The sequence below is a fragment of the Sylvia atricapilla genome, chromosome 11 (assembly GCF_009819655.1).
Source record: "Sylvia atricapilla isolate bSylAtr1 chromosome 11, bSylAtr1.pri, whole genome shotgun sequence".
Taxonomy (NCBI): domain Eukaryota; kingdom Metazoa; phylum Chordata; class Aves; order Passeriformes; family Sylviidae; genus Sylvia; species Sylvia atricapilla.
Genome location: NC_089150.1, coordinates 4,883,183 through 4,897,992, shown reverse-complemented (window position 1 = coordinate 4,897,992; position 14,810 = coordinate 4,883,183). Strand labels below are relative to the sequence as shown.

At 42.5% G+C, this 14,810-nt stretch overlaps 1 protein-coding gene across 5 annotated transcripts in view; it reads left to right on the top strand.

Annotated features, from left to right (window-relative positions):
* Positions 1-14,810, top strand: part of MITF (melanocyte inducing transcription factor) — a 101,314-nt gene that overhangs the window by 23,321 nt on the left and 63,183 nt on the right. The gene's annotated exons all lie outside the window — the stretch shown is intronic.

Here is a 14,810-nt window from a genome sequence, read left to right as displayed (position 1 = left end):
GAATATAAATTTTCAGCGCAGTGCCAACAGAGTTAGTTTAACAGATGCAGAACTCTGTTACTAAGAATAGTTTCTGCAGTTATCTCCCCACACAAATTTTCTCCCTGGGCATTTGCTATGTGCTTATCAACACTGCAGAAGATCATATGCATGTTCTCTTTTTTTTTTTTTTTTTTTCAGAAAATAGTCTGCAAGCTTTTTGCTTTCAGAAGCTATTGAAAGCACGTTCTTCTCAAGCCACATTGAGTTTCAAGTGATGAATCAGAATTCTGCATGGAAAGATTTGGGTACAAACACAATAAGAAAATTTAGCAATACTTTTTTTTTTTTTCTTGTTGGTTTTTTTCCCCCCTATTCTTGCTTTCCCTTGGTAAACAGCAACACTTGCTGGCAAGAATGGGAATAACAGATCAATCTGCTTATTTTCAGTTGTCGGATTCATGTGTGTCAGTCATCCAGCTCTTTTCCAGCTGCTGCCCAGTGAGAATTTACCTGGTGGGGAGGAAGATTCAATGCCTTGGCAAAAGATCAGACTCCTCCCTAGTGACATGAAGCCCATAAGAGAACCTGAAGTCAGTTTTAGATTTTATTTGAACGAAAGCCTAATTCTTGGAGTTTTCCCACCAAAATAAAACGTTCTCATGAGTTAGGCAAATGGGATTTGGTCACCAATAAGCTCAAGAAACTATATTTAAACAAGAAAGAAAGAGTTAATTGAAGGTTGCCTGTTCCTCTTTTGCCAAGCAGGACTTTTGTAGGATGTGAAATTGTGGTTATTAGCCGGGGTTAATGGGGATTGTCTCATTTATGACCACGCACTGTTAAGAGTAACTGTTGGTTCCTCTGTTCAAGCAATGCCTCTATTGCCAGTGCTGTCAGGAGATCTGCTTTATTTTAAAAAAACAAAGACCTAGGCTTCGTATGTTAGTAGCCATTGAAGTGGAACATAAAAGAAAGTACAATAGGAACAACATGCTGAAAAGAAACACGGTTTTTAAGGTAGTTGAGTGCTTAATTCTTTTGTAATCAAAGAGAATTCAAGTGCCCACACACAGTAAAAATATGACTGGGGAAAAGAAAGTGTCAAAACTAGCAAAAAGGCTTTGGGTCTGCTGAAGTAAAGGGGAAAAAATGGGGGAAAGTATCAAAAAAGCCTAAAATTAATGAACTGAAACAAACAAGTAAACCCCCAAGCATACAAAAACCCCGCCTTATATTGGTGGAGGTTAAGGGACATAACTTGATTTGCCACGATGTACTTTTTGTGTCCCATCCCATCTGACAAGTGGCAGTGGAACATGGAGGTTCTGCATCAGATGTGGATACTGCAATTATTTGTCTTCTGTCTGCTTTGATGTCCAGTAACTTGTCAATGGATATTATTTTAGATAAATGTTGGTGTTGAGGTTTTCCATCTCTGTTTTTGTGCACGTTTTAGTTGTTTTATGTTTTTGCTCATGTTTAGTTTTGTTAAGTTTTCTTGTTAAGATTGCATTGTTTCTTGTATGTGGCACAGCGCAGTCCTAAATCTTTGGATGGTCAAGGAAAAAAGAGTTTCTATGAAAATATGTGGAATACTGTGTGTGGCTTTGCTTGGGAGAGAGAACCCTTTGCCTGTGTCCTGTGAACATCACTGCTGTTGGGTTGTTGCTGAGGGATTGGCAGAGTTGGATGTGCTTGGATAACCCTGAGCCAAGTGAGCATCTGCTAGAGTGGACAAAGCTCTGTGCTTTGGGAATAGCAGGGGATAAGCTTCCCTAATAACTGGGTTTTGTACTTTTATTGAACTTGGTAGTTACTGTTGTGAAGGTGCTGGGGTTGGTGGTGTGGTCTGTGGTGTCAATTCTCATCTTCTTAATTCCAAGTTCAGTTCATTGGCACTCACCAGCTGTGGTAGGTCCAACCTCCCTGGGAGTTATCCCTTCCCCACCCCAGTGGTTTCAATGGAAAATGGATCTTTCAGCAGTTTAAAACCTTTTCCATAGGTGCCATTTCTTTTCTGCTCAGCTTTTGCAGGCTTAAGCATTTGTGGTGCAAAAAATCTGTGCTGGGGTATTTGTAGGATTCCCTAAAGAAGAAACTGCTGCTCCAGGTCTGGCTCTAAGTGTTACTGTCCCTTTCCTTGCATAAAGATCCCCTGTGTGGTTGGATTCTGCTTGGATTCATCTCCTGAAAGTAACTTTAGGGTCTGCTGTTGGGAGTAGAAAACATAGCTGGGCCAAGGAATCTGGAGCCTGCTGTCATGTACTTGACTTGTCTGTACCTGGGGGCAAAACTGATTCCTCAACTTGTGTAGGACTTTGCCCTTAAAACAGGGAGTAGGAATATGGGGAGGCAAAGGAAAGCTTGGGATTTTCCATATTCTTGTGCTTAATTTAAGACAGTGATTCAGCCAGCCAAGGGAGACAGTTTATCTGTTCAGCTCTGGTACAGGCGTTGCCTCTTCTTGTGCCAAATACCTTTGAGGATGGGAAGAGACAACATGGTCCTTCTGGAAACCTGAGAAGAATTCTGGTGGTTAAAAAGAAATAAAGTAAACTTGAAGCTGCTGATTTTGTGCTGCCGTTTACCTCTAATAGAAGAGAGTAAGGATTGTAGCAGAGTTCAAGAAAAAAGCCTTGAATCGATGAGTATGTAATTTTAAAGAAGCCTTTTATTTCTGACTGATCTGTGTGCCTTGGTATTTTTATGTCTCCTGGAGAAGGCTACTGTGAGTGGTTTGTCCATCCAGCAGCTGTGGTAACTCATAACCCTTAAGTGCCGTGCTGTAGGTCTAAGATAAGTGTTGAAATCTGCAGGTTTATTTCTGAAACACGATACAAATGTAATATCTTCTGCAGATCAGCTATAGATTAGCAAATACTTGGTGAGTCATACCTTCCCCTTGCTGCTTTTTTTTTTTTTCTTAAACATGTCATAAACGTTTAGGAAAGCTCATTCATCCCAGATAGGTGTGAAATCAATCTTTGATGCATAGGGTTGTGACTCAGGGAGTGGAAACAAAAAGGCTACTTGGTGTAATGTCTGCTGCTGTGCTCTTGCCAAATGCCTTGAGCAGAGGGGGAAATCTCTCCTGCTCCAGTTTGTTTAGGAGATGCTTTGAAGATTATGGATCTCTTCCATATAGCAGACACCCAATTAACTGTGATTAGGAGCGTTGTAGGTAATAGCTCTGCTATGAGGATGAAGAGAAGATGAGAAAGATGAATAGCACAGGATGTGCAGGCATTGGCTGGATGTGTGAAGGGAGGTGATGGGGTATTGGGAGTCTTGTTCCAGAGGGACAAGGCAGCAGGGGAGCGTGAGCCATTCCGGCCTGGAGGGAGCTTTTTCAGGAGGGTTTCTAGGGCAGGCGTCAGCAGCTGGCTGGGAGCTGATGTCAAGGTGAGTTTCTGCTTAATCTCCTCGCTCTGGCTTCAGTCCCTCTCTTTGTTGTGTATGTGCCTTTGGCCCTTCTGATGGAATAAGTGGGACTGTATCCCTACAAGATCCTTAGGTCTTTTATGCAGCACAAAGAGGCCCTCAAAGCCTTTAGAATCTGTCTCTTGCCCATTCTTTCTGGCTTGAAATTAAGTATGTCAAATATATCTTTAGCTGTGAGAACTTTCCTTATCCTTCTGTGTCCATCTTCTGTCCCCAGGATGCTCCCCATCTCTTTCTTCTCATACTTGCTCTTTCAATGTGGAGGTGGTTTTATCTCTTAGTAAAGGGAACTGGCTGCCATAATTTCCTACATGTTCTTCACCTTTTCCCTTCCTGCTCTGGAAGTCACTGTTCCAGATTTGTCTTGTATTACAGCTCTGCTGCTTTCCCTTCCCAGAGCTTTTGCTGTGTCCAACAGATCGCGTTCCGTGATTGTTATCTTTGTGAGCCATTTAAAATGATTTTATTAGGGAACTGTTGCTGTAAGTTGAGAGATGGCAGAGAGTGGGTGTCACGTTTTCACAGCTCTTGGTGGCACACAGGAGCCTCTGCACTGTTCCCAGTTGATGCCATACACTGCTCTACCCCAGGCACAGATTCTCTCCAGCCTCTTGCACTCGGGCAGCGGAGGCTGATGGAGCAGTTCTCAGGGCTCTCTGGCGTGCTGAGTGTGTTTGAGCAGTGTTGCTGTTCCTGTAATTGCACTGGGTGGACAAACAGGCTGCTTATTGCTCCTGTGATTGCCCAGGAAATGTTCTGTCAACTCCACCCTTTTTTTCCTGATGTGTAGCACATCCCTCTGATCCAGTGTTGAGCTAAGCTGGAGAGGGGAGCAGAACACGGGGTGAGTCATCTCACAGAGCTTTTGCAGCAGGTGTCTGGCTGAATCTGCTTACCTGCCTTTCTTTCCTTTTCCTGGTCTTTTTTTGCCCCATCTCTCCTGTTTCTTTGGGTTGTTGTCTAACGAGATGCTCTTAATAGAAAGAGACCTGTTAGCTTATTTTTTACCATCTGTCTTCCATCCTTTTCCTCGAGATCTTCAGCTTACAGTGCAGGGGATGAATTGGCAGGTAAAGGTGATCTTGAGATACTTTCTGCTGCAACCCTTCTATGGCAGTGTCATTCAAAGAAAATGAAGGGGAAGGGTCAGCAGAGCAGCACTTGAGGAGGAAGGGCTGGGAGGACTCCCAGCTACAATGCTGTTTCAAGTAAAACTTAGTGTTGGCCTTGCTGCATCAAAATAAGTTGACCATTTCATATGGAAAAGATATTTCTCCTTCCTTCAAATGGAAGAAGAGATCCACAGTAGGAAGTGGTTCAGGCTTTTTTGTCATTATTAGAAAAGACAAACAAAACCTTTGGCTAGCATTTGTTGTAAGGACTGCTGCTGTCTCCTGGCACTTTTCTGTCTCCCCTAATGTTTCTTGTGTTGTCTGTCTTCTGTAATTAAAGTTTTTCAGGACATGAGTGGTCATGTTTGCTATTTGTGTGGTGCTGTTTGTACAAGATGCTGATTGATTTGACTGCTCCTGTGCTCTGTGGCAGTGCAAACAAGTAATTAAATAGCAGATAGAGATTTGGTGTATGTATGAGTTAATCCTCCTGATGTGCTAATGTGGAGGGGGAAATACAGAGCTTTAGGATTTGGGACTTCGATAAATGGACTGTTTTCAGGTAGTGGAACAGTGGGTAAAATACCAAAGTGCTCAAGGGAATGTGCCAAAATAGAAGCCTCTGAGTACAGGAAGCTGTCAGGAATTGCAGAAACAAGTCACTAAGCAGCTGCTTTGTTTAATACTTTTAAATGTTACTGTAACTTTTAATGCAGATGGGCAAACACCCATCTGATACCCATTGTTTACCCATTTAAACAATTTATTTTGTTCAAATGTCTGTAAGAGAGTGTATTAATGCTTTTGCTCCTCATCAGTTTTTACAAGTGAGAAAGAGAGAGTAAGTCCATTTTGATATAAGTCCACTCTTCAACTCCTCCATCACTGGATAAATGCTGTATGGTTTCTTTTCACAACGTAAATATTTAAAGGGAACATAACCTGTTGGTGGAAACCATCTAATTAAAAGTATTAGGAGCTGTGTTTATTTATAACATGTATGAATAATTATTACTCAAAGTCTGGGTATTATTTTCTTGGGAAGTCCCTCATTAGAAACTCTGCATCATCAAGGGTGAACTGCACTGTTACTTAACCAGTTTCGGTTCGCATACGGGCAGAGGCATCAGAAGAAAACTGCAGAGGCAAAAAGGAACATGTTATGAATATGAAAGCAAATTTTTCAGCATCCCAGCGTTTTTTGTAATTATTTTATATATGTGTCTAGAGCTTAAACACAGTCAGTGCTGAGCTGCTTGAGCAGTGCAGAGTTCTGTGTGCGGAGCGTTGTTCTGGCTGGTGCAGGGAGGAAGGGGCAGAGCAGTCAGGGACAGGGGGGTGTTTCCTCCCCTTAATGCCAGTGCTGCTGAGCATCTCTGGGCCTGCCACGTACCTTCTGCCAGACTGCACTCCCTTGGTGCAGCTCTGCTTGGATTATACATCCAAGCATTTGGCCCCTCTCCATTTCCTTTAGAACAGGGACCATTGTTTGCACTCGGACAACAGTGGCTGTGTTTTCTAATTCAAAAAAAGTCTTATAGAAGAGGCCTTTATCATCGTTCCTGCTTTCCAAATGTGGAAATAGAAAGAGAGAAGGGAGCAGCTTACCCTCAGGTGATGGAGATGAGCAGCAGTGAGGAACAGGATCCTTGTCCTTGCAAGTCCCGTTGTTATTTCATCTGATGTTAGTGCCATCAAGTAAAATTCTCCTGTGAGCTTGTAAAATAAGAGTTTATTGCAAAATATTTCAGAACATGAACAACCTTTCCCTCCATGCAGCCAGAGCTGGATTAGTTGCAATTACTGGTAATCATGGCCTTAAGCTACTGGCAGTGATATTCTTTGACAGGTAGGGATAGCTCAATAGTCAGTGCTGGAGCTTTGAGTTGGAGAGACCTGGCAGACAGCAACAACACCAGCAGGCTGCTACTCATCCTTCAGGTTCCTGGGAAGGGAAGTTTCTGTGCTGTCTGCTGGGAAGTGCTCTTCTCATGGTCCCATGCACAGAGTGAACTCTGACTAGCTCACTTGGTGAAGCAGCTCTTTAGATTTTGTTACACAACACTTGGCCTTTCCTTAAAACGAACAAAACCAAAGGCCTTTGGGGTTTCTCGTCCTTATTTTCTCAATTCTTCAATGTTTTGGGGTTTTTTAACATGACTTCCTTTTTTTTAAGATCTGATGGTTAAGTTCTTCCTGGGCCCATAAGTGCACTTCTCCTGTCCCATCTGTCTGTCTCTGCATACACCCTGACAAGTGTTCTTCCATCCTTATTACAGTGATACTCAGTTGTGCTCCCCACACTTTCTTGGCCCTGTGTTTTTTTGCCTCACCTGCTCTATCTCCTCCCTTTCTCGTGGTGCTGGTGCTTCAGACTCCACCTGTGCCACATCCCTTGGGATTGTTCCTCACACACTGACTCTGTCCTGACATCTGCTTCTCTGCATCTCTTTTTTTTTCTTGCATTTTCCTGTGCCCTTTCCTCCTGAAGGAGAAAGCCTCTTGTGCTACATTCTTTCTTTTGTATTATATTTTCTTCTTTTCACTTTGTTCTCTGCCCTCTCCTTGTACTACTGAAGAAATGAAATTTCTGTAGCTTCGTGCCTAATATCCAGATCTTGGTTCTTTGTGTTTTCACAGTATAAAGGAATCCCAACTGTAACTCTCTACTGTATAGTGTTTTGTACAGCACAAACCCAAGGGTGATCCCCACAACTCTTTCGTGAACTTACTTAATTTGGGGTGCAAAGGATAGGAAAATAATACAGAAACAAAGAATGGTAGTAGTAGTTACAAATTCAGCTTGCAGGACAAGGAGAGGTAGCACTCTGTATTAAGATCTTTTTATTAACAAGTGGCAGTTGTAAGGTTTTTGCTGACCATCCACTTTTGAGACCAGGCTAGAGTAGAGAGCAAGCACTTGTGGCAGGACATGAGTTTGTTTTGTGTTCAGGATAGGATGACAAGTGATTCTGACCTCTCTGTCACTTTTTTCTTTTCTGTCCTCTGTTTGCTATCCATTAATCCTTATATCCATGACCCAAACCAACCATAATGTGTGCTTTGTAGCTGTCATCTCACTGTGATTTATTTTTGCCTGTTTGCTCAGAACTGTTTGCTTCTGTGGCTAGAAGTGGGATAACCAGGATTTAGCATGAGGGCTGTACTGCATGATGGCAGTGATGTTAAAGCCTTGCTGTGCTTCTGCCATGAAAGAGGAGAAATTCAGCCTTGAATTTGCATGTTCCCGTCATACAGCAAAGGAAAATTGAATTGGAAGTTGAGGCTTGATTGTATTTTTCTATTCTGTTCATAAGCTATTATTTCCTGTCCCCTCACCACCTCCCTCCCCGAGACTAATTGAATTTAAGGGGAGTTGGCTTTGCATCTAAGAACTGGGCTCCTGAAAAATGCAGTGGAAATGAAGCAATTAATGCCTTAAGAACTTTACCATAGAAACATCTCAGTTCTTCCACAATAGCAGCATTTTTCTTGGTTTATGCAACCAGTAGCATGTGAAAAAGCTCTGTGTTGCTAAAGATGATCCATATGTTTACATGCTACTGGAGCAGCAATGCACTTCATGGTGTTTTAGATTTGGTCAGCCACCCAGCGAAGTGTATTCTGATAATTTGATAGTTTTCCTTAATCATGTGACATTGCAGATGCTGGAGCTGGAATATAACCATCCAGAGTTCACGGTAGAGAAATGGCTTTGCCCAGTGCCCTGGTTTTGTCTTGTGTGAGAAACACCAAACCCAAAAGGGTGTATTTTGGAGCCTGGTGGCGCTGTGAGTGCTGTGGAAGCCTAATGCAGAATTTGTCTGCTAAAAGCTTGTGCTTTCCCTTCCAAGTGTTGCTGTTGCTCTGAAGAAGCAGACTCCTTGCAAGCTCTTGAACTGCTTGTGCCCTGTGATCGTCGTGGCTGTGAGCACATCGCTTTCTGTTATTAAAAGAATATAACTTTTGGTGTCTCAGCAGAACATGTTTGTTCATCAGCTGCTCTTAACAAGTACTTTGTGGATGCATCCTGCAGTCATCTGTCCTGGTTTTCTTTATATTTAGGCAAGGCAAAGGAGCTGTGCTGAATCCTTGGTCATGATTGACCAAGGGTGGTCTGGGCTCTCCTTTGAGTCTTGGGGTTCTGGCCCAGGATCTTTAAACAGTGACTTTTCTGTGTGGGTGCCTGAGTCCAGCTCCTGGTGTCTGCAGCCTGTCATCCTAAATGTGGGCTAAGAAAGGCCAAGCTGGAAGGAGGAAAAGAGGTTAGAGACAGGCAGGCAACTTTTGGTCTTGAAGCTCAAAGCCTGACTTAGGGAGTTGATGTGAGAAGTGGGGGCTTTGTAGGATTTGCTGGCTTGTCTGTTTTCTACATAGTAATTAATACTTGTGCACAGTGACAATGTGCTGAGGCAAGTACTGGGGTCTCCCCACCAGTGCTCTGTGCTGTGCAGAAGCTGGAGAGATTGTGTTTTCTTCAGGTTTTGGGAAGACTTGCTGTGTCAAGATGTCTGTGCTGCAGTGTCTGGTGGCTTGAGTGACATTGCCAGATGGACTCTGCTGGAGTGACTCTGACCATTGGCCAGATCTTCACATGTCTGAAGGCTTAGTCACCTCTTAGATGAAGTTCTTGAAATATTCTTGTTTTAGTTTATCAGACAAGGCTTACTAAATTATTCTAAAACCTATGGAATATTGTTTGTCCTTAGTCTGATAGAAACAGTAATTTTAAAGTGTTTGGAGAAAGTGTTTCTCAAGATATGCTCTGGTATTTCTGTTGGCTGAAATTGCTTATTAACTTGGTGATGCAGCAAGGCTGCTGTCTGGAATAGATCATTAATACACCCTCTACTGCTCTGTTCAGTCAATGTGTGTGTTTCCTTAAAAGTGCTACAAGAAGCACAAATATAGCTGGAGCACCTAGTCTGGAGTCAGGGACAAAAATAAACATGACATTATTATATTAGACTTGGCCACAGTTCTGACTGTTGCTGTGCTTTGATAACTTTGACATCTAATATTTTTTAAGCAGACTTGAAGGTTCACAGGCTTTGCTAGTTTGGTGGATAAGCCTTTCTCAGTCAGTTTTTTTTTCTTTGATGTTCTTGTTTTGGTGTTTGTATCCTTCTCTTAAGGGTGCAATTACAGAAAGACAGAGTTGTGCTTTTCCCTGCTCATACCAAAGGGGCACTTGGACACGATGCCCCAGCTGCCAGCTGCAAATGCTTTTTATTTGGTGCAGCAAGGTCATAATTACATGGAGCTGCCATCAGCTCGCTCTGCTACCTCACTAAAGCATTTTTGTAGCTCTCCTACCTCCCTTCCTTCACTGAAACACCTAAATTTAGAATCACTCAAGTCCAAAGGTTAGAGTGTGCTGTGAATTTACCACAACTCATTTGGTGTGCATTATGCCCATTCAGACAGTTAAATGGCAGTTCCCTTTCTCTTGCTTGTGTTTTGGGAAGCCATGGGCTGCTTGCCAGCAGAGTTTGGCCACTGGGCTGCTTTGGGTCCATGTCACTGCTATTACTCCCACTGCTATACCGATTGCTGTATTTATATTTGCAGTATCACCAGCTACAGCCTTTCTATTTTAAGAATCCCTGGCATGCTGTAGCCTTTCCAGAACATGATTTGCACTCTCAGGGAGAATGAAAGATGCATCCAACAGAAAGGAGCAAGCTTGCAGAAGTTTGGATGTACATCAAGTTTCCTTGGGGTGTACCTTAAGAGAAATGATGGCTGGTTATGAATTATGACTGCTAGAAGATTTCTGTCACTTACAGAAAACTAACAAGGAGTGATTCTGACTTATTCTGGTTAATTTTTTCCAATGCGTATACACTGGTCAAGTACTTCTGTTTTCAGTTCTGAATAGCTATTAACTCACTGCTGTGGATTTGTCACTGAAACTGATGTCCAGTAAAAAAGGTGCTTCTCCAAGCCATAATCGTTTCCTAAACTTGCTTAAAGGTGATAAAAAGTGCTCTGGCACTGGTGTGGAATAGCAGTATGCTGAACAACCTGCGTGTGTGTTCATGAGTTGCGTTTGAGCAGGAAAATGCTGAAGGTTGACTCTTGTTTGAGGGGAAGAAGGGGAATTCAGCCACTCTGTAGTCAGATTTTATCCATTACTGTTCAAGAAGGCAGTCAGGAAATTTGCTGCCTCCTCATGAAGTTCTGTGCCTGATGAGAAGAGCATATGTAAGGTTTCAGTGGTTTCTTGTTGGCTCAGCTAACTGAATTTTAGTAGTTGTCAACATTATGAAAAGCTTACACGACATCTCTAGTTAATTCTATTAAAAGAGTTTGGCTGGTATGAACATTCAGTCTCTGAATCTCTTAAAATTACAGTAGGTCAACAGACAAACTTACAGGGATTAATAAAGAATTTAACAACAGGGGCCCAGAGAGTAAATTACTTGTGTAGAGCCTGTGTAGCAATACATGCACAGACGAGTTACTGAGGAGTATCAAGACTCTTATTGCAACGGTAAATGTTCTTATTAATCTTTCTGGTGAGTGATGCAGTGACTGGGCCACATCGTTCTTCATCCTGTGGCTGAAACCTTTCTAACATGGGTGAACAAATATTTTTAAGTATATGGTCAGTAAATTAAGAGACCAAGACTGAATGTCACCATTTCTGGACCAGAAATAATTTGGGTTGGAAGGGCCCCCCAAAGGCCTTCTGGACCAACCCCCTTTGTCTGACCCCTTTGCTTTGCCCTTCTAACAGCTCCAGCTCTAAACCATCATGGCACTGAGCAGCCAGCCAAGGAAGCAAGATAGGCCCACTGATTTGTAATGTATTTTTATTCCCTTTTTGTCAGGAATGCCAGGGCTGTGGGGCTGCTGCCTTTCCTTCCGGCTGCCGCTTCCCAATGCACTTCACAGCCTGGATGTTCCAGGTTTCAGAACATTCTCAGCTCTACTGATAGGTACATTGTGGGTGGGAAGAGTTTGTTTCCTATTGAAGAAATTAATTGCTGGTAACTTCCCACATTCTTCTTTCTCGGTTTTGTCACTGAATATTTTCCAGGACCTGGATTGATTTTTTTTTTTTTTTTCCGGCAGCAGTTTTGGCTGGAGAAGCTATAGGCTGTTTCTCAGTGCTGTTCACTCAAAAGCAGCTAATATTAAGAGGAAAGTTCATTTGCATTTTCAGAAATTATGGATGATTAAGTTTTTGGTGGCAGAGGGTTTTTTTTTTTCTTTATTTAAGTGCTAACAAAATATGTGCATGTACAAAAGCTGTATTTGAGTGCACAGAGATTAAGCCAGCTAAAAATAGCGACTTCTGTGACCCTGCTGGAATTTTCTTTAAGCTTGGAAACACTGAAGTGTGTGTTTTGTCAGATTTGAATCATGAACCTTGAAGAAGAGCTAATGACTTCTTATTTCTCACCCCTAATCTTCAACTAGAGCATTCTTTATGTGAACAGCAGATCAGTCTGAAACTGTACCTCAGGCTTCACTTACCTTATTTAACTTTGCTTACTTGCTTTGTTCATTGTAACATCTTTTTCTGCTCCAGTGAGTGTGTTTATGAAAATCATTATTTTCAACCCTTATTATCAGACCCATGCAAGCTGTGCAATTGTTGTTGGGGATGACAGTTCCAAGCTTTTAAAACCAAGCTTTTCCTCTTGAACATCTTGTAACTCTTACCCTGATGAAATGTGTGGCTTTCTCTGTTATTCCATCTTTATGTTTTCCTGGCAACTTAATGAAGACTTTTAGCTGGGGCTAAATGATCAACTCCTGGGGCAAAAGCTGTATTCTCTGCTACCTGTCCTGGTGGATGTGGTTGTAGGTAAGGGATGGCAAAGCTCTCATTTGCTTTTGGGGCTGAGATTCAGTTCTGGCCTTCAGAAGTGTTCCCAGGATGTGCTGCACCCAAAGCGGCTGTGGTGCAATTAGCATTACCATTAATTATGTTTTACCGACAAAAGGACAAAAAGTAATAGAAACACCCCAGTTGAGTTGAAATTGAAATGTTCTGGTAGGCAGCAATCATAATGCTTTGCACGTCCCTTTTTGGTACAGATTTTCTTTCAGATGCATTAGTATTTAAACTATAATAGATGTTTTGGTAATTGGTTGAATCCTTGCTTCAAAAAATCTTTTCTTTAAATTTGTCTCTGTTTCTGTGTAGAACAGAATTGCAAAAAATAAATTCCAGTGCTTGACTAGCTCTTGTTTGGCATGAAGTTGTAGAGCACTTAAAATTCCTCATACAACAGCTTTAATTGCTTGCTAATCTTGCCTAAAGATTGGCTGAGAATGTCGACTCAGCTCTCCTGTTGCTTATTCTCAGTTGCACAGGCTGCAAACGCTTGGGGAACATGTACTGGGAGCGTGTACTGTAGAACATGGGTGAAGGGCTATGGAAACACTTGCCTAGAGGTCAAACTGTTGACGTTTCAGCAGTTGGTTATTGATCTCTATCAGCAGCCTGGCAGTTGTATGGCTTTTGTAGAATGAGTTAATAATTTCTTGGTGTGATGCAAAATCAACACCCAATTGACCCGAGCCCCTGAGTTGTGAGCCCTGTGGAAGGGGATGGTGTGAGATGCTGCTCCCAGCACTTCTTCTCTGCTCCACAGAGCCCTCCTCAATGAGCAGCTCGTTTGGACAAAGCCTGCCTCAGAGCTGTGCCTTCCTCTTTCCTTCCCACGTTGTGCTGGGCTTTGATGAATGTGTTAGTGCTCATGTTGGTGGCTGTTCCCTTTTTTTAGAAACAAATCTTACCCGCAGTAACTCTATATCCACAGTGAGTAATGGAGAAATCATTGCTCGTTAATGATTCACTTGCAGGTTCCTGTATTGCTCTTGCTCAGTCACTGGTGTTGCTGTTGGCTCTAAAGTGTTATTCAGCGGAGCACTTAGACCTGATTTTCATAGTTTCAGTAGGGTTGTTGTAATGACAGGGTGGTGGGTGGCTGCCTTTGGTTACTGGTTGTCTGGTCCAAAATACATCCCTCCAGAGCTGGTCCTGGTAATGCTCTTGGCAGGACTGTAGAACTTCTGTACTGTTGAACCTTTCAACTGCTTCAAGACCACTCTTACCAGTTATTTTTTGGTAGTTTGCAAGAACTGTTGTTGGGTGTCTGCTTAAAGGCTACTTATGATTTACTTCTCTTGCTGTGTGTGTCCCCTCTGTGCTCAAAAGGTTAAATACTAAACTTGGAATTTCCATTTTGAACCTTATTTGCGGGAAAAGTTCTCATCCCAGCCTCTCCAAAGTGTTTGTTTTCTGTGTGCACACCTGGTGATCCACTTTCTTGGGAAATGCCAGTGCTTTGCTGCTGCAGTTATAGGAATGGTGCCTCTAATCAAGGAGCAGAAGCAAACTTTCTGCTCTTAATAACTCAGAAACAGAATCCTGAAGGATTGCTGGGGTCACAGAGTCCAGTCCTTTGTCTTGGTCGTGCCTGTCATATCCTCCCTAGGCTGATTGAGTTACGCAGACAGAGCTTGCCTAATAATTCAGCTTCCTATTTTGTAACAGTCATTATTGTAGGCTGTTTCATGGTGCTATTGTTCAAATAAACTAAGGGAAAAAAATGATAAAAAAGGGCTCACACAAGAACAAGAGGATGCTTTCGCTGCTTTTGGCTTGGTTACTTCCTGTGAAAAAAAAAAACATTCGCCATGCAGTGCTTGGGATCATTCAGAAGCAGTCAGCCCAATAACAGAAATTAATAAGCTAAAAAAACCCTAGAAGCTTTAGGATGTGAAAATGCTGTGGTCTGACTTCTGAATATTCAGCTTTTTTTTTCTTCTTGATGTCTACTCACCTTCCAGCACGGGCAGCCAAAGCCCAATGGCTCCGAGTCATTTTCCAGCACCATTTGTAGGATAACGGAGGCCTTGGGCTTGGTTGTGCTACAGTTCAATCCACAATTGGTGTGAAACCTGCCCCTCAAAAAAAGGCAGGGGAGAGACATGGCCTCTGCTTGAGCAGGAGGGTACAGCAGACCCCACGCCAAAGGGTGGGCGACTTCATCAAATAAAGCCTGTCAGATTTGGGGTGATTTGGGACCCTGTTATTTTTATTGCTCTCAGAAGTTCCTATAATTGATTTGATTGCAGAGAGGAGAAGCAGAATTCTGTACCAAAAGCAGTTCTTGTCACTTTTCTCCTTTCTTTTTTCTCACACGAGGGAAAGGCTTTCCTGCCGTCATTCTCCCACTGTCACTTCACAGCAATGGCTTCATCTCCACTCTGTTTTCTTCCTGTCTTGCTGCCCTTCTCCACTTTCTCTTC